General features: G+C 45.8%; 2 long non-coding RNA genes and 1 pseudogene across 2 annotated transcripts; 2 read left to right on the top strand and 1 right to left on the bottom strand.

The window, feature by feature from the left end:
• Positions 1–4,906: 4,906 nt before the first annotated feature.
• LOC109754884 (ABC transporter C family member 10-like) lies at positions 4,907–17,443 on the top strand (annotated as a pseudogene).
• Positions 17,444–17,958: 515 nt separating this feature from the next.
• On the bottom strand, positions 17,959–18,783 carry LOC120969870 (uncharacterized). The gene is made up of 2 exons (XR_005764326.2): positions 18,470–18,783; positions 17,959–18,289 (listed from the first exon to the last, which is right to left on the bottom strand). It is a non-coding gene; the product is annotated as an uncharacterized lncRNA (long non-coding RNA).
• Positions 18,784–22,630: 3,847 nt separating this feature from the next.
• LOC120969869 (uncharacterized) lies at positions 22,631–24,771 on the top strand. The gene is made up of 2 exons (XR_005764325.3): positions 22,631–22,732; positions 22,841–24,771. It is a non-coding gene; the product is annotated as an uncharacterized lncRNA (long non-coding RNA).
• Positions 24,772–27,881: the final 3,110 nt, after the last annotated feature.

The raw sequence follows: 27,881 nt of genomic DNA, 5'->3' as shown, positions 1-27,881 counted from the left end.
AACAGGAGATGGTTTTGAAATCTGTTTCAATGAATTTGAGATAGTCAAGAAGATAACCACCAACACTAAAACCTCATATAGAGAAAAACCAAACAAGAACCAAGAAAGATGATGCCAAATATACAAAAGTTTGAGGTCGCTGCAAATGATACGATCAAGCAACTCACTCGAAAGCCCCCCTTGATAGTATGAGTATCGATCTATAACTCGGTCTCCCAATTAACATCATGAGACCGGTAAGATAGAAAACCTATCAAGGTTATACCTTTGCCTTGTGCATGGTCCACTTGAGTTAGATGATGACGATCTTGACCTTCCTCACGTTGGACCACCTTTCTTGATTGCGCTGGCTCGATGAAGACTAGTAAAATTCTCCCCCATACTCCATTATGGGTGAGCCTCTCTTCGGAACATCTTCACATGCCCATTATCATCAGAATGGACGGCAAGCTTTGAGCATGTGATCTCTTCGTGATGCTCTACTTGAACCTGCACAATGCAACCTTGATGATGATCACCACTGATGTCGTCCTCCATGGGCTATCTGAGATCTTCCTTTTGATGCACGCCCATGAAAACATACCTAACCCCACAAAGAAACCTCACTTAGATCATTGGTTAGTACGCAAAAGCGCAGTGGACAATACTTACCATACCATGAGATCACTTGATCGTACTCGGTACATCTTCTACCCTTTATGCGTAGATCAACTTGAATCCACTCTTTGTACTTTGAATTGATAAATCTTGTATCTTATCTTCCCTCTTCATAAAGCTGATGTCTTAAAGGTAACATGAATGTCCACACAATCTTGTTCTTCAAGACATGCTTGCAATAGGTTGAACACTTGCATGACCAGTCTTTGGATAACTCCATGAATATCATCTTGGTCAACACATAATCTCTTGCAGTCGCAAAAAAAACACATAATCTCTTTTTTATGACCTTGAAACCAACAAATAGTCTTCAAGCAATGCACATGGACAAAACCTTCAAATATAACACAGAGCAACCATTAGTCCATAGGGATAGTCATCAATTTCCAAAACCAAACATGGGGGCACCATTCTCGTTCACTAGCTTTCGGAGCAATCGTTCTTGCTCCTCGGTGTGCCGCCTTGCCTTCCCCTGTGTTGTTGCCTCACGCTCCAACAGCTCGATGGCAAGCCGGAGTGCTTTTTGGCATTTTTGCGCCAGAGCCGCCGCGCATCCGACTCCATCGTCGTCAGGGAGAGGCGGAGGACTGACATGAGGAGTGCGTCCTCAGGACCCACCAGCGCACGTGCGATTTCCCGGCCCCTGGTCGACCCCTCGCCCGCCGCCGCCCTCTCCTTCACACATTGCCGCTTGCGCCGTGCGGCCCTCTCCTCCGACTCTGGTGTCCTCGACCGGCCCGGTCTAAACGAGGGCATGAGCACCCAATAGTGGCTATGGACGCCCTCCGGAGGTGGCTGAGAAGGGACGGGGCAAACTATCTGGAGTGAAGCGGAGCGGGGGGAGCTGCGCGTCGGACGAGAGGGCCTGACAACATTGCCCGCACTGCGACGCTGGGCGAAGGGGATGACGCCCCGGACCATTATTTGTTGTCACCCCGATCTAGCCGCGACCGATGCAGTGCGATGCGGAGAGCAACCACATCCATGTCGAAGTCATAGTTGTCGGAACCCGTGCTGCTGTAGTCGGACGACATAGATCAGATTGGGAAGAAGAAGGGACAGAGAGAGTGGAGTGGCATGGAGTGGTCTGAGGTATAGGCTCCATCAGATTGGGATATCTGTGGGGTCACTGATGGCCACGGTGGGCCGGCCTGATGTGACGGACGCGCCGGGGCACGCTCGGACCGCCTTATATATCCTTCCGACATCTGGGCTGGATATAAGGCGTCTGGACAGCCCAGGTGTTTAGGGCCGGTTTGAGGTGCCCAGATGAGTCGTTTTCTTCTTACCGGTCAGTGACCGGTCCGCTCGGACTTTTGAGACCGATTTGGCGCGCCTGACTGTAGAAGCTTTTACATTCTCTTCCGGGTCAATGTTCTTTTTTGCTACCTCCTGAAAAAAAAAACCGTTCTTTTTTTGCTGAATTCCGGGGAAATACGTACTCAGCAAATTAAACGAGCACAGATTAGAAATTGTTCTAGCAACCTGGCCCACTCACCAAGCGAGAAATGCTGCCACAGCCCACAGATCACGATCCGCGCCTTACCCGCAGAACCACATCTCCACCGTCCATCCCTCCCTGATCCAACGTCCCACCCGATCCCGCGCTCTCGTCCTTCGTGGCGCGAAGATCCGGCCAGACCCCGAAAATTTCCGCTCGAAATTCTCAGGCCGCGCGCCATCGTCCAAATCCCCACCCCTTCTTAAGCCACCCACCGCTCCGGCGAATCCCCACAACACACCGCCGCCGCACCCGATCTCCAAAGAAGACAACACCACCGCTCGCTCAAGTCCCCAGCTCCGATGGCCCGCACCAAGCAGACGGCCCGCAAGTCCACCGGCGGCAAGGCGCCGAGGAAGCAGCTGGCGACCAACGCGGCGTGCAAGTCCGCGCCGGCCACCGGCGGCGTCAAGAAGCCACACCGCTTCCGCCCGGGCAGTAGCGTGGCATCTTCCACATTGCAGCTAAATCAACCACAATTGGTGTACCCAATTACATATAGGAAGATTTATTTTATTTGTTGTTTAAAATATATAATAACAAAGTTATTAATAAAGAAGTAAAAAATCATGCGTTATAGAAAATATGCAACATATTAATAGTATTGTATACTTATAAAATATTCATGTATTTAAAATTTTGTTTCGCATATATATCTTGATATAAAAGAGTTCATATTACAAAAAATCATGTAAATTTATAACATGTTTACATACTCACAGAAAATCTTGATATAACTAAAACAAAGTCTTCTTATATTTAAAACATGTTCTTGTAATTTTTAAAAGTGTTCATGTCTTTTAAAAAACTGACATATAACTTTGAAAGCATCCATGCATTTTTACAAAGTAGTGAATTTTTTAGAAGTGTCTGTGCACTTTATAAACAGTTCACATATTTTTAAAATTACATTTGTTTATTTTAAGAAAAATATTTTTATATTCTGTAGAAGGTATTCCATATCAAAATATATATATAATAGAAAAAGGAACATAAAAACGAATAAAAATGAAAACCAAAATAAAAAGGAACCAAATAAATCAAAAAATAAAAATAAATGTAAATGTAAACAGAAAGCCATAATATTAATAAAAAAGAGCCCCCCCACCCACCCCCAAAAAGGAGAATAAAATCGGGGTGAAAATTCGGGCGCCCTAGGTACCTACGCATGTTTGATGTTTATGTGGAGTAATTCTATAGTTAAGGGTTTGAGGTTTATGTGGAGTAATTCTACAGTTAAGGGTTTGAGGTTTATGTGGAGTAATTCTACAGATAAGGATTTGAGGACGAACTGATGTCACCTGGTTGGGACACTACACACGTAAGTTCCAATCCGTAGGTTCCATCCATACGTTTAGCAAATGTCGGTTCAGGTGGCATTGGATTGTGTTGAAGTTGTCACAAATATCAAATTGGAGCTCCGTGCAGGTATGCGGCTATCCTTGGGGAAATTATGCACCGCAAGTTTTTTTCCGACGAGGTGAACTTTGGCTTTGAACACACGGAATCAAATTTGTAGGTGGTAGCGAAGGCAACTTCCACAATTATTGGAAGTTGGCCGCCACCTGTGGCTCCAAATCCCGCCTAATATCTCATGTTTCCAGTTGAATGTTACAAATGAATTAACTCACCCGTTTCCAACTAAAAAATGCGGGTGTGCAATGTCAGCAGCAGCTGATCTAAACACCTCCCAATATTTTTCCTACGCGTGCATACGTGCTCTAAGAGGTAGTTTTCTACGATCTTGCAAAGCTTGATTTGAGCCACTGGTTGTTGCTCGTCGGATGGAGTTAGCTAATTATCGGCCATCCATGCTGGCCTTTGTCTTGTTTGTAGATCCCTGAAAGGAACTACTACTGATTGTGGTGACGCCAAACTGACCATGTGACACATGTGGTGGTGGTGATAAATCCAAACAATTTTAAAAAACTGACAAGGACACACTTTTCTGGTGGTCTGTGGTCAGATCTAGGTGGCCAGTATTTTGTTGTTGCACAAGGTGATTCTGATCTAACAAGGGTAGTAGTATGTCGTTAGTTGCAATCTAACACCAGCAGCTAAATACTTGTGCGTTGTAACAAAACACGTTTACTCTTTGGAACCTCATCCTCGTGTGTTGAGCACGATACGCTCCTCGTGCAGAAGTTTCGATGATCGCATCACATGCAGTACTTGTCGGCACTAGTTAACACGCACACGGGCGGGCGCGATAGATTGCCCTATCGATGTGATGCAACTTTCCTCTCGCAGTCCACACAACACAATGCACCGGTGCTCCGTTGGCGCACTACTGCTGACGCCGGCTGGCTTTGCTCCTCGTTCGAATAGTTTATGGGCTGATCAGGCGATAGATGATATGGTCACAACTAAAAGTAGAAGTTCACCCATGTTTCGCCACGCCCGTTGGTCAGATTGTTTGTCGTGAGACTCGATGCACTTCCTGATAATTTGGTTCGTTGACACAAACCAAAGTGCACTCATTGATTCATTGACACAAACCAAAATGCAGGGTTAGAATACTGGGAAACTCAACGAGCATGCAAACTTCTCTTACGGAGAACCACATGGAAAACGTGAGCGTTCATTTTATAAATACTACTCTAGTACTAAAATTATGTAGAAGTCTTTTCTAGGTTGTCTAGAATCATGCCATCCATCAACACTATGGATCTTATCCATTGCCAATCAATCTTTGGTCAATATGTACCGGCCGGAAATGAACTGGCATATTAGTTGTTGTAGTTTTACTTACCTATCCAACAACAAAAGTATTAGGGAACCAAATGTAGGTCAGATTCTTATGGCGCAACAACCTGTCCATTCGGATTTAAGTTCTAGACTAGACCTATCCAACAACAACCTGTCCAAAAGTATTACCGTCATTACAAAATTCGTCAAAAAATAACCTTGTTTGGTATAATTTTTTTAATCAAGTATGATCTTTTCTCTGCACCAAGTTAGCTGCGTCAGCAAAACACACCCATTTTTTTTCTTTTTGCCGAAGAGCAACGCATACATTGGCGTTAGCAAAACCTCAAAGATCACATGATCAAAACCATAGTGTTTGCCGCTAAGCTGTTTGGGCTCAACAAGCCTGATTGCATAGCACTGAACGGTGTTACAGCAATGGGATCGCCTGCCTCACTTCCTCCTTGTCTGATAAATTGAAGTATACAAATAAGAATTATCTTGAGTACTTGCAGAACAAGCTGGAGCTTGTGGCTTTGATCAAAGTTGGAGGCGGTGACCCCACATTGCGCAAAAGATAAAAGGATTCTTTTAGGCCATAGCAGCATTTGTCCCTTTATCTTTTTTCCCTTTTCTGTATTCCTTCGTGTACTGGTATTGGTTCTTCTTAGATTTTTGCATGCTCATGCCCCACGGTGACAACTTTGACAAGCACCATTGTCCACCTGCCCTGTAAAGATCCCAAAAAACCTCACATGTTTTCCTGCCTTTTTCCTCCTCCTTTATTCTTTGTTAATGTAGGCATCGGTTCTTCTAAGATTTTTGCATGCTCATACCCCACGCTGACAACTTTGACAAGCACTAGTGTCTGCCTGCCATGCATGTAACCTTTAGGACCCCAGAAAAACCACATGTTTCGGATGGGCTGAGCAGGCAAAAGGCCGGGAAATCAATAGAGACATGAAGATTTTACAAGCCAGCGCAGGGAAGAGCATGAAAACCTAGCTGACACCGAAGTAGGACTGTAGGAGGGCCAAGCAGCAGGGTTTTGGTGTCCAGGGAGGCCGATGCGCATTGCTATCTAAGAAGCGATGCGGATGCGGGATACGCCGTCCACTCACCGGTCACCACCGACCGGGTCACGTGCGCATCGGCGGCAGCACGCACCGCGTGGGGACGACCCCATATGCCCTCACATAGCAATACAGAAAGCTCGCGGCGACGAGGAGGAGGCCAAGCTACTGCCCACTTCCTTGCGGCTTGAGAGGTCAGCACAGACAACACTGGCATCATCATTGTTCATATACAGTCCACAAAAAGAAATCCTGCTTCTTGAGAATCGTGCTTGGTCTCCTTGCCGCCGCGAGCTTCAAAACAGAACCCGGGGCTTCTGTTCGAGAGGAGCCCTTCTTCCCTGCTGGTTGGACCGGGTGATGGATCATTGCTTTCTCATTGCCTGATCTTGCATTGTCTCCTGTCGATTTTTCATCCAGAAAACACTACTTCTGCTTTCTTCTTCTCCACTGGCCCTCTGAAAATCATCCCCCTCTTGTTCGTGGATCGTGAAGAAGGTACGTAGCCGACGAGTACTGCTTTCTTCTTCACCTTTTGGGTTCCTCGATTTTGCATCTTTTGTGTTCCCGGCATTGGAATTTCTGTGTCACCCCAGAGTAATTTCATGGAATTTGGCCTCTCTAATGTTGGTTCAGAACTAGTGTTTTTAGTACCCCACTCTACTTTATCGATAGAAAAGTTTGTGGACCATGGTCTACCGGCTCCTATTCTTAATACTATTGGGTCTTACCTAAGTTAATATAGCGATTTGTAGTGCCCAGTGTATAGTAAAAGTTCTAGCGTACAGTAATTGGTCTAGGACAAGTAGTGTCTTCTCTATTCTCTTGGCGCTAATGCTACCATCTCACTTCGTAGTGGTGAACCACGTGGTCATCACCAAAAAGAGGACATGTACTTAGTTCCTATTTTTGCACATCAACAGAACTTCCAGTATGAACATTCATGAAAAATATGGAAAATAATAAGAAAAAAAAATCCAGCATCATGTTGGTGTATGTGTTCATGTCAATTTTCACACAAGAGGAATATTTTTGTGTCCTCACCAAATAAATCCGGTGCCTAAAATAGAAAGATTTTGAATGTTAAACACAAGTCACAATATTCATGTCTTCTCCACGAAGATTTGTTTTCCGTGATTTTTTTCAATTATATTTCAGTGCATACATCGAGGCACATTAAAAAAAATCTAAATAAGTCAAGAGAAATGAAGATGACAGTGAATATTGTTTTAGAGGATTGTTTTTTGAAACACCTGTGGAATGCAACATTTTCGCTGCTTTGTCCGGTAGTAACTATTTTCTTGTTCATGATTGGCGCAGGGCTGCAAGGAGACCCGATCCAGCCCGGAGTGCAATACATATGGGTTCCCTCACAAGTAAATTCTCTCCTCACTTTCTCTTGTTACTCCCTCCATGTCACAAAAATACATGTCGTTTTGGATACTAGCACGGTCTTCAAGATTTAAATTTTCACCACTAATTTTTACTATGGTGTATATATAACACAAGAAAGTGATTATATCATACATATACTTTTCGAGATCAATCTGAACATTTGATTTGCAAGTTTTTAATCTCAGACAATATATATAGTCAAGGTTTTTAAATCGACTTAAAACACGTCCAAAACGACATGTATTTGTGTTTTGTGATATGGAGAGAGTACATAGCTAAAAACTAAATTAACTTCATGTTAAATCATTTCTTAAACTATAATCATTGTTACCTTTGTTAAACTTCATGCACTAGCCAACGCAACCAAAAGTCCGAACTGATGGAAAGGGCTATAGTGCAGTCCACATATAATGTAACACCCCCTCTCACGTGTGACGGGGAAGACAAGTCAACACGTGCAACCGAAAGAGAGCGACGGAGCGCGAAACTCACGTATGACTCAAGTATACGTGGACACAAAGGGGGGCAACAGCAATTTTTAGATAAATTGCGCAAACCAGGACTTGAACTCAAGACCTTAGCTCCGATACCATGTTAAGCTTCATGCACTAGCCAACGCAACCAAAAGTCCGAACTGATGGAAAGGGCTAGTGCAGTCCACATATAATGTAACAACCTTTTGACCATGCACAACAGAATCTGGGAATAATCTCATCTCACTATTGTTGCAACTGCACATCAGGTTCTTGGGTGATGGACTTGTGTGGCAGACGAATATGCTCCAACCAAGATGTGGCATCATGTGCTTTAAAGGAAATATTCGACTCCTCTACCTGCATTAATCAGCTAGTGGCGACCGGTGTCGTCGCACTGCTCGTGTCCGTGCTCATGCTCCAGTTGCTAGTCAAAATTCCAAATAGCAGAGTGTCCGCACGACAGCTCGTCTCGCTCAGCTCACTGCTGTACTTCTCCGCCGTGGTGTTCAATGGCTGCCTGGGTTTGGTTTATCTCGGGCTAGGACTGTGGATGCTGGGGACTGGATTCAATCAGGATGCTTCTGTTGTTTACCTTCCACATTGGTGGCTTGTAACATTATCTCAAGGGTTGAATCTGGTCCTTGCCAGCTTCGCTTTCAGCACCAGGCCTCTGTTTCTTGGAGCAGCGTTTGTTAGATTTTGGCCGGTCCTGCTGACCATCTGCGCAGCATTCATCTGTTGTTCTTCGGTTGTTAATATTGTTGCAGAGAAAACGATCACCATTAAGGCTTGTTCAGATGTTCTGTCCCTACCAGGTGCAGTTCTCCTCCTTTATGGCATTCGGCACAGCCATGATGAAGAGGGTTATGGAGGAGGTGGAAATGGTTTGTACAAGCCCCTGCACACGGAGACAGACAGTGAGGTAGCTGACTCTGAAAGTCAGGTAACCCCCTTTGCTAAAGCTGCTTTTTTCAGCAAGATTACATTTTCGTGGTTGAATCCTCTGATGAAGATGGGATATGAAAAGCCCCTTGAGGACAAAGACATGCCACCTTTAGGCGCCACAGATCGAGCGCGCAACCTGTACGTGATGTTCATGGAGAAGCTCAATGACAAGAAGCAGTCGCCGTCGCACCCCACACCATCATTCTTCTGGACTATTGTTTCTTGCCACAAGCGTGCCATCTTGGTCTCGGGTTTCTTTGCTTTGCTCAAGGTTTTGTCCTTATCCACGGGCCCGATACTTCTCAAGGAATTCATCAATGTTTCACTTGGGAAAGGGGCCTTTAAATATGAAGGATATGTACTTGCCGTTGTAATATTCGTCTGCAAATGCTGTGAATCCTTCTCACAGAGACAGTGGTATTTCCGCACTAGGAGATTAGGACTGCAGGTGAGGTCACTCCTATCAGCAGCAATTTACAAGAAACAACAGAGGCTATCAAATGCAGCAAAAATGAAGCACTCTACTGGAGAAATTATGAACTATGTCACCGTTGATGCCTATCGGATTGGGGAATTCCCATACTGGTTCCACCAAACATGGACAACAATTGTTCAGCTTTGCATTGCCCTGGCAATTCTATACAATGCGGTCGGTGCTGCAATGTTTTCGTCATTGGTTGTCATCATTATCACCGTACTCTGCAACGCTCCATTGGCCAAACTGCAACACAGATTTCAGAGTAAACTTATGGAAGCACAAGATGAGAGATTGAAGACCATGTCTGAGTCACTGGTTCACATGAAGGTCTTGAAACTTTATGCATGGGAAGCTCACTTCAAGAAGGTCATCGAGGGGTTGAGAGAGGTTGAGTACAAGTGGTTATCAGCATTCCAGCTTAGTAGGGCGTACAACAGTTTCCTGTTCTGGGCATCACCTATTCTGGTTTCAGCAGTGACCTTTCTAACATGCTATGTTCTCAAAATTCCTCTTGATGCTAGCAATGTCTTCACCTTCATGGCAACTCTACGTCTCGTGCAAGACCCAGTTAGGTCGATACCCGATGTTATTGCAGTTGTGATACAAGCTAAGGTTACTTTCACTTGGATATCAAAGTTCCTTGATGCACCTGAGCTAAACAGGCAAGTTAGGAAGAAATACTATGTTGGCATTGAGTACCCTTTAGCGATGAATTCGTGTAGCTTCTCGTGGGATGAGAGTACATCAAAACCAAATCTAAAGAATATAAATCTGTTAGTCAAAGCTGGAGAAAAGGTTGCAATTTGTGGGGAGGTAGGGTCAGGGAAGTCGACCCTTTTGGCTGCCGTACTCGGAGAGGTCCCCAAAACTGGAGGCACGGTATGTTTTTCATTAACTTCATCTTTTACTGAAACTAGCTAAATACTTGTGTGTAGCTACAGAAATTAATTGCTCATGCATTGTTAAGAGGTTTATTTTTATTGCATGATTTATTAACTGCTTATGGCGTTGTACTAACTAGTAATTTTTTGTAAATGAAAATATCTCAAAATTTACAGCAATCGCGATACATCTGTGTACTTTATAAAAATATAATAACTGTTGTGATTAAATTCTTGGCAACTTAAGAGGTAATCTCTGAGGGTGAACGAACTGCCACCAACTCTGAGCTTTATAAGAGTGAAAAGATAGCTTCCATATTCAGAATGTAGAAATTTTAGACATGTTTAAAGGAAACAAGCTTGGTTACAACAGCATCATGTTCAGTTTGCAAACTTGTAATGAAATTTAGAGATGTTTAAAGGAAACAAGCTTGGTTACAACAGCATCATGTTCGGTTTGCAAACTTGTTATGAAGATTATGCTTGACAATATTTTTTCATAACAGCTCAATATCAAATTCTTGAACTTTGCATAAACATTTCAGATCGAAGTCTGTGGGAAAATAGCATATATTTCTCAGAATGCATAGATCCAAACAGGAACTGTGCAAGACAATATTCTCTTTGGATCTTCGATGGACGGGCAAAGATACCACAACACACTCGCGAGCTGCTCATTGGTCAAGGACCTTGAAATGTTGCCATATGGAGATTGTGCTCAAATTGGGGAGAGAGGAATAAATCTTAGTGGTGGTCAGAAGCAGCGTGTCCAGCTTGCTCGTGCACTATACCAAAATGCAGACATATATCTTCTTGATGACCCTTTCAGTGCTGTTGATGCCCATACATCGACAAGTCTCTTCAGTGTAAGGATCATATTCAGCAGATGCAGATTGTATTACTATTTGGTTGTGAACTGTTTTACAAAGATCTTTGTAACAGGAATATGTCATGAGTGCTCTGTCAGACAAGACTGTTCTCTTGGTGACTCACCAAGTGGATTTTCTACCTGCATTTGACTCCATTTTGGTATCTCTCTCCACTTGGAAAATGTCACCGTATGACGATATTGGTGCCTCTATGATTTATATTGATCTGTAATGAGCTTTATTTATTTGTGAATTCATCTATAATTAGCGATGATTTTTGGCAGTTAATGTCAGAAGGAGAGGTTATTCAGTCTGCACCTTATCAAGATTTATTGGCAGATTGTGAAGAATTTAAAAACCTTGTCACTGCACATAAAGATACTACTGCTGCATTGGATCTTAGTAACAATATACCCACTCAAAGATCTAAGGAAGTATCAATAAAGGAGACAGATGGTATTCATGGAAGCAGATATACAGAATCTGTAAAGCTATCACCGGCAGATCAACTAATCAAGAAAGAGGAAAGAGAAACAGGGGATGCAGGTGTTAAGTCTTACATGCTTTATCTGCGCCAGAACAAAGGCTTACTGTATTTCTCTTTTTGTGTTATTTTTCACATAATTTTCGTAGCTGGGCAAATATCACAGAATTCATGGATGGCTGCTAATGTCCAGAATCCTCATATTAGTACGCTGAAGTTAATTTCTGTGTACATTATTATTGGAGTTTGCACAATGTTCTTCATGCTATCAAGATCTTTAGTAGTCGTTGTTCTTGGGATCCGGACATCAAGATCCTTATTTTCCCAGTTGCTCAATTCACTGTTCCATGCACCTATGTCCTTTTTTGATTCTACTCCTGCAGGAAGGGTTCTTAGCCGGGTAAGATTTCTTAAACAAAGGGCAAATACAACAAACTACAGTTCTGTTTTACACCCAGAGATTTTTTTTCCTGATGGATTAACTTGTTCTCTTTTTTCTTTTAATGCAGGTCTCTTCAGATTTGAGTATCATTGACCTCGATCTTCCATTTGCCTTCGTGTTTAGCCTTGGTGATACCTTAAATGCATATAGCAATCTAGGGGTATTGGCTGTTGCTACATGGGAAGCTTTATTTGTATCTGTGCCAATGATAGTTTTGGCAATTAGGTTGCAGGTAATTGGTATGACTTTGTTACTTTATGGCTAATTCTCATTTCTGTCATTATTTTATTAGATTTACCAATTGATGTTCTCTGCTGCTATTTTTGTCTGGGGTGAATGAGCCTACAGTTTTGTATTCAAAATTATCATTAACAGAAACCTATTATGTTTGGTCATGTAGAGGTACTATCTAGCCTCGGCCAAGGAGCTGATGTGGATCAATGGTACTACCAAGTCTGCTCTGGTGAATCACTTAGGTGAATCGATTTCAGGGGCTATAACAATAAGGGCCTTTGGGGAAGAAGATCGTTTCTTTGCTAAAAATTTGGATCTTGTTGACAAGAATGCTAGTCCATATTTTTGTAATTTTGCCGCAACTGAATGGTTGATTCAACGCCTGGAAATAATGAGCGCCTCCGTGCTTTCTTTTTCTGCCTTTGTCATGGCTCTTCTTCCTCGAGGAACTTTTAGCCCTGGTAAGCAACTGTATGAACACCATGCTGCTTCAATTGGACAAAATTGAGTAGCCAGCTTGTTCTAAGGCCATCGGTGCTTACAACTAATTTGCGATAAATGTTAGATGCATTGCCATGTAAATGTTGCTACCTTTTCATATCTTTTGTCATGACAGCATACTTATACTCCCTCCACGCCTAAATAGATAACATTTTGGACATGACATGGGTCTCCAACAAATTTATTTGACTGTTACTTTTGTTATGTGCATGTTTGTAGAAAACTAGAAAAGATTATATTACGAAAATAATATTGATAGAGAATATGATAGTATTTTGAGCTTACCTGTGCATACACGTTTCAGATAATAGTACTCAAAGTTAGAAAAGCTTTACTTGCTAGTGAAGTTAGAAATGTTTAAATGAACATTTTTTAGAATGTCTTGTGTTTACGAATTGAGGTAGTAATGTCCAAGCAGAATACGGTGAAGAAAAAACACCATGCATTTCTCAAGCTACCACTTTCTCTGGTGATTTTATGGATGCATTTCCATCTTTTATGAAAATGTATTTTAAGTCCTAATGCTTATGTGCCGGAGTCAACTAAATAAGTATTTGATGCTATACAGATTACCGAAAAAGGCTTTCGCACCGCTTTATATATAAAGCACGATCCACAGCGACACGGTACAAACGCACGCCACCAAAACACACGCACACACCCAAGGCAGGATACAAAGATGCTGAACGCAGCAACACCTCCCCTAGCACTACAATAGCCACTGGGGTCCTCCGCCGTGAACACGCCACTGCGATGAGATGAAGCCACATATGACGAACCATGAGCTCCAAGGCGGCACCTTCAGGAAGGAAACGACACCGGAGTGCCGCCACCGCCCGACCCGAGGGTCAGAGTTTCCCCTAGAGCAACATGACGGGCAATGAGAGCTGCGACGACGCCTTCAGGAAGGGAGCGAGTTTCGCCGCCGCCGGTCCGTCCGAAGAAAGAGCAGGTTTTCACCCCGGCCAACACTCACTGCCACCGAACGCCACACCCCGGTAACCACACCGCCCCCATGGCCATAGTCACCGGGCAGCACCGAGCCACGGGCTCTGCCCATGAGCACCGCGCAACCACCACCAGGGCCGCCGCCCCGGCATCCAAGGCCTAAACACCACCTCAGCCGAGACCCGCCGCTACCCCAACCAAAGAGACTGAGCGCCCCCTAGCATCTGGCCTCCATCGAATCGTCCTGCGGCACCGTGCGCGAGACGAGCTCGGTCCTGTCGCCAGGCGCGAGACGAGCTCGGTCCTGCAGCCGTGCGCGAGACGGGCTCGGTCCTGCTGCCAGGCGCGAGAAGAGATCAGTCCTGCAGCCCGGGGGCGAGACGAGCGATGGACCAAAGCTGGGGATGGGCCAACCCTTCGACGAAGATTGCACCCGGGCACCGAGAAGAGGGTTCGAAGGCCTGCACAGGCCGCTCACCCATGGGCCGACGTCGAAGAAGTCCAACCGCCGCCGTGAGACGATCCCGACCACCGCCAAGAGCCACCACCACGCCGTGGCAGCCCCATCCACGCCGAGCACAGCCCGCGGCACCTGCAGGCCCGCCACCACCAGGGAGCGCCGCAGCAGGGGCGGCCACCGGAGCCGGCCACCACCTGCAGCGAGCCGGAGCCTCGCCACCAGGGGCCCAGGCCACCCGAGCCGTCGCTGCGCCAGATCTGAGCCGTGCCCAAAGCCACAGCCGCCGGGAGCAGAGTACGCCCCAGCCCGCACCAGCCACTCCACGCCGCCGCCTGCAGGTTGTGCCCCTGTCGCCAGCCGCCGCCGCCGTGCCCTGAGTTCACGCCGCGCCGCCGCCCAGCCCAAGATGGCCCGCGCCATCCAGCGTCGTGCGGGGGGGGGGGGGGGGGGGGAAGAGGCCCCGCCACCGCCCGAGCTGGCCGGGCTTTGCCCGCTAGCACGCCGGGGCGGCGGCGAGGGGAGGGAGGAGCAAGGAGGAGGGCCGAGCCCGCGCGCTAGGGTTCCCCCCCCCCCCCCCCCCAGCGGCGCTCGCGATAGCGGCCAGGGAGGGGAGGGAGGAGCGCACACAGGATTATCAAGGTCCTTTAATGATTCCCTATACAGTTTATGAATAGCACCATTACAAATAGTAGAATTAATTCATTGCTTTCGTACATGCACAGGTTTTGTGGGAATGGTATTGTCCTATGGTCTTTCGCTAAATGTGTCCTTTGTTTGCTCTATTCAAAACCAATGCAACCTTGCGAATCAGATAATATCAGTGGAACGGGTGAACCAGTACATGGACATACAAAGTGAAGCAACGGAAGTTATTGAAGAAAATCGGCCATTGCAAGATTGGCCCCAAGATGGCTATGTGGAACTTAGAGATTTGAAGGTAATCAAATATAAATATTTACATGTACACCTAACAGTACTAACAAATTTAAGCGATTAATTTTCATTCAACAGATCGGGTATAGGAAAGATACTCCCCTTGTACTACATGGAATCACTTGCAAGTTCCAAGGTGGAGATAAGATTGGTATAGTTGGTCGGACAGGAAGTGGCAAGACAACGTTAATTGGTGCATTGTTTCGTCTTGTTGAACCTGATGAAGGGAAAATAATTATAGACTCTATGGACATCGGTACGATAGGGTTACATGACCTGCGTTCGCGTTTGGGTATCATTCCACAAGATCCAACACTTTTTCATGGTACAATAAGATACAATCTAGATCCTCTTGGACAATTCTCAGATCTAGAAATATGGGAGGTAAGATTTACCCTGCTATCTACGTTGATTTTTCTCATTTTACCCAATGATCAGATAATATTATGATGAAAAGGTATTAGATCAAAACAACCTGCTATAATGTTTAATCATGTGACAGTCATCTTTAGTACTGTGGCAATTCAACTCAGTTACTTTGACATTTTGTCCGAAAATATAGTGCACATTCGAATTTTTTAAGTCAAAATTTGTAAACTTTGACTAAGTTTATAAAAAAAATATCAACATGTAAAATACCAAATCAATACCATTGGATTCATCACGAAATTTATTTTCATCTGGTATATATTAGGTATTGTGTGGTCAAAGTTTGTGAAGCTTGACTTTCACGAAAACCAATGTGCACATTATTATGGGGCGGAGTGAGTACCTAACAAACTCAGAAAGTTCAGCACATTATCAAAGTAGGGCGAATAAACCAAGTTAGCCAATTAGGGGAATCTCAGATGACAAGTTGCCTTTCTCATATAAAAACTAGATTGCCTAGGAAATACTTGACAACTTTTCATTCATCCAAGAAAATGGCACCGAAAGTTGGGTTGAAAACCTAAACATGAGTGATGGCCTGGTAGGAGTGTGCAGCTGCAGCCACACCTTCCACCAACTGAGCTAGGCTTAGGGCCTCCTTTCTCATTTTATGGCACATGTACATTTCAAAAGGAACCACTAAAGTGGCTACTCCATTTGTTATTATGATGCAGGTTCTTGGCAAATGTCAACTTCTTGAAGCTGTCCAAGAGAAGGGACATGGATTGGATTCACTTGGTATGAAACTGCACTTCATCTATAATTGGTTTACGGAGTTCCTCTTTTGAAACTAATAGATTGGGCAAACAGAAAACTCCGCTCTAATCATTCCAGAAATTCAAATAGGTGTGAAAATGCATCTGCTACTAAATATGTTAAATTGTTAGTGGTCCTCCTAGAGTATTCTTCACCAAAGGAGGAGTATCATGGGCGTGCAGGCTAGTACTTCAAATACACCAACGGGCTCTTAGCAAAAACAAAACCATGTTCAATGTGTATGTGTTGAATGTGGTGTCTCTAGAAATTGTGCCCAGACCTGCCTATGGACATAGCTATATATCCTTTTGCCAGCGTGATGTTTAGAACTATCTTATTCATGGTACTGATCAAGATCCTATCATAATAGTTGTGGAAGACGGGTCGAACTGGAGCATGGGCCAAAGGCAGCTCTTCTGTCTGGGATGCGCACTTTTGAGAAGATGTCGCATCTTAGTTCTTGATGAAGCGACGGCCTCTATAGACAACGCAACAGATGTTGTCCTTCAGAAAACGATCCGAACAGAGTTCAAATATTGCACCGTTATTACAGTTGCACACCGTATACCAACAATTATGGACTGTGATATGATACTTGCATTGAGAGATGGTATGTTTCTCTTACCGGCAACTTATTAGAAATATAGTTATTTCTTATGGTTCAACCCATCGTCTTATTGACAACACCAATTTATATGGAATTTATGAATTATAGTTGATACCACATACAGAGTATATTGTAGATCTTTCCCGTACTAATGATGTGTGTACGAACACTTCAGGGAGAGTAGCAGAGTATGACAAACCTGTAAAGCTCATGGAGACTGAAGGATCTCTCTTTCGTGAGCTGGTCAAGGAGTATCGGTCACACACATCAAACACAAATATTTAGAAGAGACTGTCAGTTTTGATTGTTTACTTGCTGCAGCTTTCCAAGAGAGAGAAAATAAATCAGCTTTTATTCTACGCTTTCCAAAAGAGATACGCGTGAAGCTATATTCCTCGGAGGAGTTCATCAATTTGGTACCCTAGGAAAAACAGTACCATCTGTATTATCTCGAAGTTTCTTTTGCTATTTATTGCTACCGGAAATTCTGTGCAAATACACTGTGAGCTGTCATAGTTAACTGATGAAGTTGAAGAGAGTAAATCCCCGGAGATTCCCTTGCTCCAGAAGTCAGATACAGTATAAAAGGCTAAACAGGAGGGACCCTGCTGACCGTACTGATTAGCAAGGCTAAATGAGAGCTCATAATATGTTCATTGATTGATGCACGCAACCATCTTTTATTATGAAGCGTCAAGTCTTATAGAAAATAAAATAAACATGTCAGTCGAGGCTAAGATAGCCTCAGTAGGGATAACATGACGCACTTATGCATCAATGTCCTACTGGTAGACCATAATCAAAATAGGTTGAAGATAGATTTGGCTACACCTAGATATCTGAGAATGTCATGCCTCCACACACTGAAGTAAGAACCACGTACGGATCCAATAGTCAGGTGGATAACCTACAAGGAATCGGAAAATGTTTTGCTGTTAAAAACTGTCGATGATTGATGCACAGCCGATTTTATGATCTACATGGAATCGAGGAATGTAGAGTGACGGATGGTGCCCAAAGGGATCTCAACAGCGATGAAGGTGACACGGTAGTTTTACCTAGGTTCAGGTCCACGGATGAGTAATAGCCCTACGTCCTACATATATGTCTTTATTATTGAGAGGATAACAATGGTCATGAACTTGTAGGTCAACTCCATATCAGACACACGATATGCATGAAAAAGGATACTACTAAGTCGTAGAATAGAAAGGGATAATTAAATGACCAATTGAACATGTCATCAGTTCACACAATTGACCATATCACTATATTAGAACACACACAAAAATTGAAAAGGGAGGGAAGGCCCCGGCCTCTGCATCATCAAGATGGACACATCCAAATAAAACAGATATGACAAGTTCACACATACCTGGGCATTTGTAAGTAAATTTTGGTGCTCCAGAAAAGACTACACCTAACGACCATCAATGCTAGACCATCAGGAGCTGATGGAGATTTACCAATTTCCTCGTCCCCTTTTCTTTTTTAAAATGACTGCATCGACTCTGCTGTTTCCCCATTGCTTCCTAAATGAAAAAATGCATAAAGCATCCAAATTTCAATCAATTAAACAATGGGTGTACACCACTGGGGTTCTACATCGAAATTTTAGTCAATCATCTTGGGCGCTTGCACTAATCAGAAAAAATAGGACAACTTGGGCGATTGCACTAATCAGAAAAATAGGAGGTGGTTACTGAACATACCTAAGCAAAACCAAGTGTTCAGGGCGAGTGGGCGACGAGCCGACGAGGGAGCGGCGTCTCGGCGTGCGCTGCCGGCAGTTCCAAGCGCGGAGAAGCCAGAGGAGCCTCAGGCGCCGGCGTGCGGGCCGCCGGTGTGGGCGGACTGGACGGCGAGCCGTGGGCGTGCCGCCCGCGTGGTTGGAAGGGGATGGAGATTCCGAGGACGAGGTCAGAAGTGACTGCTGGTCAGAGCTCAGGATAAGCTATCACGTCGCCGGCGGCCGACGCGGAGGCCGGAGGCGGACGGACTGCTTTCTGAATCACTCTATCAGCAAATGGGCTGACCCTGAGAGCATCTCCACTCGCGCCCCTAACATGCCCTCGGGGTGAGTTTTTTTCACCACCGCAGAAAAAAAAACCAGTCACCCTCAGGACGCCGAATTCCGCCGTTCAGCCCATTTTTCGGCCCGGTGATTCCAGGCCGAACCCAGGAGGGCTTGGGGGCTCTGACGGAAGGAAAAACCTCGCCTAGGTCATCACTGTCAGGCGAAAAAGCATCATCTTGCATGTCCAGATTTCCCACCCTCCTGCGCGCGCGTGCACGCCCTTTCGCCGCCGTGCCGATCCCTGCGCCGCCTATTTGCCCACCGCCGCTAGAAAGGCCATTCCCCCGCTGGAAAAGAGAGGGTTCGTCGCGGAATCCTCCACCCCGTTCCAGGGCGAGCTTTCCGGCACTCCGGACACGTAGGCGGGGATACCGGCGGCTGTGTGCGTACCACGCCCGCCAGGTGTTCGGCGATGGACTCAGACAACAAGGAGGCGTTCGCGGCGCTGCTGAAGGAGGAAGCCGATGCCGACACCCAAGACGAAGAGCACCTCATGGTCCTCGCCGCTCTGGCCGGCCTGTTCGCGAGCAATGCAAAGCTGCGCGCGAGGTGGCTCGGCGCCGGGCCGGCTGAAGGCAAAGTAGAGGCATCGACTAGAAGGCTATTGCTTGCTCTCCGCCGACTACTTCACCGATGCTCCACTGCACGGCGACAAAGTATTTCGGCGCCGTTATCGGATGAGCCGAAAGTTCTTGCTTAGGATTGTGAATTCCATCAGTGAGTTTGACAGCTACTTCAAGTGCAAGAAGGATTGCACCGGCACACTTGGATTCACCTCTCCAGAAGTGCACGACAGCTATAAGGATGCTTGCATGCGGAGCTCCCGGTGATTCACTGGAAGACTATGGACGCATGGCCGAGTCCACGACCATTGAGTGTATTTACAAGTTCTGCACGGCAGTGATGGCAGTGTTTGGACCTCAATACTTGCGATCACCCAATGCTGAAGACACTGCTCGGATCCTAACATAGAATACAGCAAGAGGATTTCCTAGGATGCTTGGAAGCATCGACTGCATGCATTGGAAATGGAAAAACTGTCCATTTGCTTGACAGGGGATGTACAAAGGCATCAAAGGCGGTTGCAGTGTGGTACTTGAGGCAGTGGCCACACAGGACCTCTGGATTTGGCACTCCTTCTTTGATATGCCAGGAACTCACAATGACATCAACGTGCTGCAGTGCTCGAATGTCTTTGCCAAGCTTGTTGAAGGTTATTCTCCTCCGGTGAACTTCGAGGTAATTGGGCACCACTACAACAAGGGATACTACCTAGCAGGTGGCATCTATCCGAGATGGTCCACATTTGTGAAGACTATCTCAAACCCTATGCCAGGAGGCAAGAACTCCTACTTTGCCAAGTGTCAGGAGGCTTGCAAGAAGGATGTCGAGCGGGCATTTGGTGTGCTCCATCTCGATTTGCTGTTGCCCGGTACCCCGCTCAGACCTGGTCGAAAGATCAAATGTGGGAAGTTGTGACTTGCTGTGTCATCTTGCACAACATGATCATTGAGAGCGAGCAGGAAGAGCTAGTGTTTGACACTGAACCATATTACAGGCAGGGTCCTCTTGCCCAAGTTGATCACCAGCTACCGGCAACCTTGACTGCCTTCCACAACATGCGTCAGGAGATCCGAGACCCACAGGTGCATCAACAACTGCAGCACGATCTAGTGGAGCACCTATGGAGGCTCAAGGGCAACGCCTAGCTCGATGTGTGATGAAATATGGGTTTTATTTGTTGAACTATTTGATTTGTATTGATTTGTTGACTATTTGTATTTGATTTGTATTGATTTCTGTGATGAACTATGTGACAAAAATTAGCTCTATTGAATTTGTGCCGAAGCACGCCGAATATGGGTCGAAAATGGTCCAATTTGCGCCGAAAGTGGGCCAGTTTGCGTCGAAAGTGGGCCCAAATCGGCGGTGGGGCGACCTTGGGGGGCGGCTAGGAACCCGATCCCCCCACGCTGATTTTTTTGCTAGAGCGCCCCTAGGCGGCGCTATTTCAAGCCTCTGGGGGGCTGAACGGCTGGAGATGCCTTGAGCAACGAGGTAGTAAAACTTTGTTTTCACTTTTGTAACTTTTGTAGGGTTCATGGGCTCGTTCGGCCTCAATTCAACGGGACTGAGCAATTTGTTGCACATTTTGCAATTTTTGTTACTATTTACTTTCATGTGACTGCTCTTGATTTCAAAGAAATCATCAAACACTCTTTGCAACTTGTACAACAAACTCTTGTTATTTTTCATCAACCAATTTCTTGTGCTTCCCATTGGGTTGGACACTACTTTTCGAAAAGGCTAGGATAGATGGAAGCGAATTTGTAGCATCCGGGTGCTTCACACCCCTATACGAACATTAAATTCAAACAAATACCGAGAAATTTGAAAAACAATCTGAATTTTTGGACATTTTGTGGTTTTTTGCCAAGGTGAAAAAGCTGTAAAAGTAGAAGCAAAAGCCCGAACAAACATGACGTAACTCTATTGGACCAATTAGACGGGGATTAGAGTCTGTCTAATTATGAGTCTAAACTTTAGACTAACTAGACAGGGTTTTTTTTTCGAGAGTACACCTAGGCGTATCATATTTTTACAAAAATACTAACGTCAACATGTGTGGCAATCTTAACCACTGAGTCTTTAACCGAACTATCGCCTCAGTTGCAACCTACCCTGAAGGGACTCCACCCCAGACATCAATTGGCCGACCGTGTGGCACTGTATGCACTACTGCGCGCGGTGATCACGGGCTTTGGCATGCCATGCGCGCGCTCTGCTGTCGTTGGTCGCGTCTAGGACGTCTTCTAGCTCCGGCCACTCCTCCTCTCGTCGTATTCACGCGCGTGAGAATGTCCAACAGCTCGCCCGTGCCGTCCTCTTCCTCCTTGACCTCACTCTCCCTCCGTCCGCTTCCTCGTCGGCGCTCGTCGCCGCGTGCCCACGGGCGCACAGTGCCGACAAGGCTTTAATGGCGCTCGGCTTCTTCTTCCCCGTGTTCCTTGGCCCTCTCTGCCCCCGTGAGCCCTTCCCTGTTGTTCCCCGTCGCTGTCCGTCGACCGAGCTCGACCGCACACGCGTCCGCGGCTCCGGCCAGCTCGGCCTCCTCGTCCCCGCCTATATAAGGCCACCCGACCCTCTCCTTTCATCTCCATCGGCCTCCCCTCGCTCCCAGGACCCCTCCCCACTTCTTCCTCAAGCCGGAGAGCCCCTCCCCGCCGCCCATCGCCGCCACGGCCGCCGCCCCCTCCGGCCAAAATTTGCTCCAGCCGAGCCCTCCCCCTCCTTCCCGTCGCCACCAGAAGACTCCCCGAGACCCTGCGAGCCTCCCCATATCTTAGCTTCATCCCCGGAGTGCCCTTGGGCGCGGCTGCAAGTCCGGCCGGCAACCTCGTCCGCGGCCACCTCAAGTTGCCGCTGCTCTGGGCTTCGTCGGCGTGCGTGATCGGTCGGGATGGATGCGGCGCCTCGCACCACGCTCTCCGGTGTGCGGAGCTCCTCCGGGAGTGACCCGAGCCGCCGGGACGCCCGCCGGCACCGGGCTTCGTCTCTACTCTGCGGGCGCACGCGAGGAAGAAGAAGAGGAGGAGCGGGAGGAGAGAGAGAGAGGAGTGGGACCCGCCCGTCAGCGTCATAGAGCCCGGCCCCGCCTTGCCACGTCACTTAAGTGAAGGCGTATTCCGCGGAGTACGCTTTCCCCTGCATGTAAACGCACTTCGCCTCTGTTTTGGGCTGAAATACGCTTTCACTGCTCCGAAGACGTATTCCATGAAAGGCGCTTTCTCTTTTTCAGCTCAGCCGGCCGAAGTGGTTTAGTCCCTTTTCCGCCTAAAAAAGTGAACGGCCACAAAAAGTGAACGGCCACAACTTTTCACTCGTAACTCCGATTGAGGTGAATCCAACGCCCACGTCTTCGACTCGTTGAGCCCGTTCTGTTCCTATCATTTTCACTATGGTTTGACATACTAGAAATGACCTTTTTGCCTTTGCCCCTAATCAGCCTCCTCCGGGAGAGAAACTTTTCCGGCGATTCCTTCCACAAGCTTTCCGCACATCTCCCCGGTGTATCCTTCATCTCCAGGCAAGCCACAACATCCACTTGCATGATGGCCATGCAGTAGCCATGGTTTTTAACTTGAATATTTAATAAATGTTTGCTTGTTTTGATATTGTTATCGTTGTTTCGGTGATGCTTATGGATTTGTGTTCACTTTGATGATGTTCATATACACCTGGTTATCATGTATTCTTGCTAGTATTATTTTCGTATGTCATGCTTGGTAGTAGTACATGTTGGTGTTGGTCATGTTCTTCGGTGCATGACTATCGTCTGCTACCGAGTACCGTGAATATGCATGATCCTTTGCATCTAGCTGGTTATATGCTTACTTGTTAGTATTCTTGATATGTTCTTGCTTAGTATTTATTGTTGATGCTAGTGGTCATGTTATGCTATGAGTGGTGCTATACTTGTGATATTCATGCTCGTCAGTATGCCCTGCTCATTCGGATATATGGTTTATTGTTGTTGATATGCTCGATGATTATGTTGCACCCCCATGTTTATGTTGATATTATGCATTATAGTTGCATCATGTTATTTTTAGTATGGCTCGGCTCATTGCATTCAAGTTTAACCGAATAATAATGAACTTGAACAACTGTTGGCTAAGTCATGGTGCCACCATTTCAAGATGACCAGTGCAACCACATTTGCCTTTTATGGGAAGGTCATAACTAGGTCTATTGTCATGCCTCTCGCCGGTTCCTCCTACGAGGGAAGGTTATGCGCGGACGCTACCTTGGCCGGGTAGGAGGGCATAAGCCTTGTATGCCCGTTGTTGTTGTAAGGATCCTTGTCCCCGTTTGGGGCCGTTTTTGTTTTGCCACGACGGTGGTCGTTGATGCCTTTGGTAGGCACGGGGCCACCCATGACTTAGCCCAAAGGGGAGTTGGTCGGAGTGGCCAGGAGAGTGTCATGGGAAGTAGATCGGTTTTGTCAGAATGCCGTTGGTCCACCCGAATGGGAGTGCGAGGCCATGGATTCCGTGGTGTGGGTATAGTGTGCCAACCTCTGCAGAGTGTGTATTAAATCTATCGATAGCCGCGCCCGCGGATAAGGGCCCAGTTCGTAGTCGGTCACACTATGGGTCAACAGTAATAATAATAATGTGCTTAACAACAACCCTGGTTCAATGATGAGAGAAGTTGGTTGATCTTTATGTGATCGTGAGAGGATCACAGTGGTATCGTGGATATCGAGTTGATGGATATTTGTGATGTTGTGTGAGAATCACGGGTAAAGGTCAAGCTCCTTGTAGTCATGTAATGATTACTACGGTATTATAATACCAAGCTTGATTGGATCCTGAGATGATCGTGTGATGTCCGTGATGGTAAGCTTGTGCATGTGATGGTTAGGAGGTAACCCGAGCAGAGTAAGTTGGTGCATGATAGATTCATCCTGTTGCATGCTAGTATCATCCTGTTCATATGTTCATGCCATGCTCGTATTGTTCTAGCTGTATCATGTTGAACATGCCATGTTGATCTGATAGTATCATGTTAATCCTTGTTTAATCTGTAATTGCCATGCTGTTGTTTGTCTTGATTGCTCTTGGTTGATGTGAGCTTGCAAGTACATTCAATGTACTGACCTGGCATGTCATGCCAGTTTGCAGGTCATGCCGGATTTGATTGCTTGTTTGCCGTGGATTCCTTGTTTGCGAGCTAGGATAAGCGTTCCAGCCAGAGTCCCTGCGGAGTGGAGTCATCACTGTCGTCGTTGTTCCGCTGCTAGAGTTATTTCGCTGCTTCGTGTTGTTCTGCCGCTTGCATGGAGCAACCATGGCAGGCGTAGTGTCGCCGTGCCGATGTAATCTCCTTGTACCCATATAGATTGTAATAAAGAGCTGATTTGTTCTATGCTAAGCAGTGCCGTATTCCAGAAGACTTCTCCTCGATCTCTGGAATGGAATACGGGGCGTTCCGGTTTGTCTGAGCCGGGGTGCCACAGGCTTGGTATCGGAGCAGGTCTGGCTGTAGGATGCCCTAGCCCGCGAGAGCGTTAGAATGTGGTAGTGTATAGTCCAGTTGGTTTGTTGTACTTGATTGCTGCATTTATTTGTCGCATAGCATGCATATAGATTATTATCTGGTCGCTGATAGTAATCTTGTGTGTGTAGGTAGTATCGGTTTTGATCCACTACCTGCACCCTTCCTCTTTGCATACCCGCTCTTCGGTGTTTGGCGTCACCTCTGTCCCAACAGAGTGATACCCTGGTACCAAGTGTTCTAGACACCATTTGCAGGAATTATGCTCGGATATCGCGGCGATATCTTTTCCGCCACCCACCCATATCGTTTCGGTGATAGACTTGTCTCTATCCCGAATCGTGCCTTTCATCTCGTCCCTTTGGCAACCCTTACTGATCTTTGTTATTAGAAAAGGGCAGTGCCAGCAAGCCCAGCTTTCCACAGCTACCCTACCCTATCATCCAATTCTTTGGACGTGTGCGGTTCCCTTCCGTACGCTTGATGATGATGTGGTTGTGACCTCCGTGTTCCACCCCATGATCACCAAATCCGTCCTCGCCTCCGTATTCATCCAGTCGCAACCGGTGTTCAGCCAGCGTTTGGTGTAGCCTTGGCTACATCAACTCCTTCCACACGTGGATTCACTTTCATGCACACCGCCACAACATATTAGACCGTAATACCGGAGTTTCCACGAGATTTGTGTGCTTAGGTGTGCATGCATATTATTGTTGTGAGTAGCAGTAATATATGATGTTGCTTGATTAATTTCATTATTAGTATGCTTGTGTGCTTTTGTTTTCGTCGTTTCGTTTGCTTATTTCTTTGGGCCTTCGGTGTTACATATTTTCCCTTTATTAAAGTTGCTCGTCAACCGACACTAGACCCGAAGAACCAGCAAGGAATTCAAGTAATTGGAAACTCAGCTGAACAGAATGGAATTCTCAGCTGACTGCAGTGAAATGAGAAATATCTGATTGTGATGTTGATAATCAATGTTTACATTAGTGTGCACCCCTCACAACAGTAAGGATAATCAAGTCTCCCTCAGTGTGCACTCATCATAGCAGTACTGATCAAATCAGCAAGAAGATATATGGTGTGCACTATCGACAGTATATTATCAGTCAAAGGTATGGTTCAGATGCAAGGTTTGATTATTCATTGAGGATGATTTTGAAACATGCTATACCTGGAAGAAAGCGAGAATGTGCCATGTATTCAATATCCAGAAAGGAGGATAGTCCAGCAAACCCTGTTTCATGCAAGTAATCAACGGCAGAAATATTAAGATGGTATGCATATTTGGTAATCGGTCTATATATCACAATGAGAAGCTTCTGGTGTAAGCAACCCAGTCTTCCCTCGCAAGCTACCAGAGAAGCTTCCAAGGCAAGATTCATCTATCTTTCTTAGAACGATACCTGGATGACTTCCCGTGCAAGATACTCTGTCTTCTTCAGTAAGCAATCGCAAAAGCTTCCGGCATAAGCATAAGCCATCCAATCGTCCTCAGTACGGCATTGGTGCAAGATTACACTGTGAATTGACAACATTCGACAGTAAATCCCAAGAATCAGATCCGCAAAAGTTTGTTCAGAAGCAAGAATCAGTCATAACACATGTCTACCTCGGGAATCAGATTCTCATATGTATGCGGTGAGCATACCACCAAGGTCTTGCAAGTCACTCGAACAATGATGAATCTGACCACCACAGGAGTATTGTTAAAAGAAGGAAGTCAGATATACACCTTTGTGTGACAAAGGACTGTGAAGATTGACGACAACATTGAGCTCTGTACAAGTACCTGTGAACCTGGAATATGATCCTGATGAGCCCTTGTCGACTTTTCTCTGGTAACGGCACCACGCCGTGTTCTGAGCTGTTTTTGGCCGACCGGGGTGGATGCCGACTTTATATTTCTCTATTCAACAACTGTCACGAGTCCTGAGCTGCTTTCCGGGCGTCTCGTGCAGTTGTTGAGTTTCTTTTTGTGACAGTGGCCCTTTGCTCTGAGCTGCGTTTCGGCCGTCTTAGGGAACTGCCACTTTCTTCTTATCAACACGGTCTCATGCTCTGAGCTGATTTTCGGCCGTCTTGAGCCATGGTTGAGTTATTTCAGTGATGTCCCAGATCTGAGTTGTATAGACCGTTCTGGTGGCTACTGATTTATTTGCCGATTTCTTGCAAGGGCTCGGATGATCATTTCCCTACAGTTAAAACTTGAGAGGTGATGAACCTGCCATTTAAACAATATTACCATGGCAGGAGATGAGAATAAGGGTACGCCTGTCAAAATATTTCACCCAACGGTATCTATGGTCACACGAAGAAGCGATATGACCAAGCTCTTTCAACAAAGGATCCAAACAAAGAAAACAGTAATGAAGGAGCAAGACTGAAAATTGTTGCATGACCCACATGGTGCAGATACCCCGGACAGTCTGAGTCAGTATTGGTCACCGTGAATATTCACCTAAGGGGTCTGATCAATTTATGTAAGGACCCCATATCCAGACAACCCGCTCAGTTAACAGTATATGCTCAGATTTGTTAGTATCAAATATCTGAGTCTGTCAAGTCAGACCAAGGGGCTATTCGACAGTTTGACCCCAACAACTATGGTAAAGCATCCCACAACCTACTGTCCCCATGGACATACCAACAAAATGAATAACCAGAAGGGTGAATAACAGTCTTGAAGCATGTGTCCTCACGTATGAGAATCATCAAAGGGTAGCATGTCGTGAACAAAATTCTTCTACCAGAACCACCGTTAGTCAAGTCTACGAATACTATCATATAAGGTCGTACCCCTTTATGCTGGTCACGACAGGCGATAGTCAAATATTTGGTATGAATCCGATATGCAAGACAGAGGAGCCAGTAAAGATGATTCAGAAACTCCCACGAGAAATCAATATCAATCAGAAGAACAATTATGATCCACAGCACTGTTTTGAACCTGAAGGACCTACAGTTAGTTGAGAAACCCAATGCAA

This window comes from Aegilops tauschii, chromosome 7 (genome assembly GCF_002575655.3).
Source record: "Aegilops tauschii subsp. strangulata cultivar AL8/78 chromosome 7, Aet v6.0, whole genome shotgun sequence".
Lineage (NCBI taxonomy): Eukaryota > Viridiplantae > Streptophyta > Magnoliopsida > Poales > Poaceae > Aegilops > Aegilops tauschii.
Note: the sequence above shows the minus strand (reverse complement) of the source record. Positions and strands in the feature narration are given on the sequence as shown.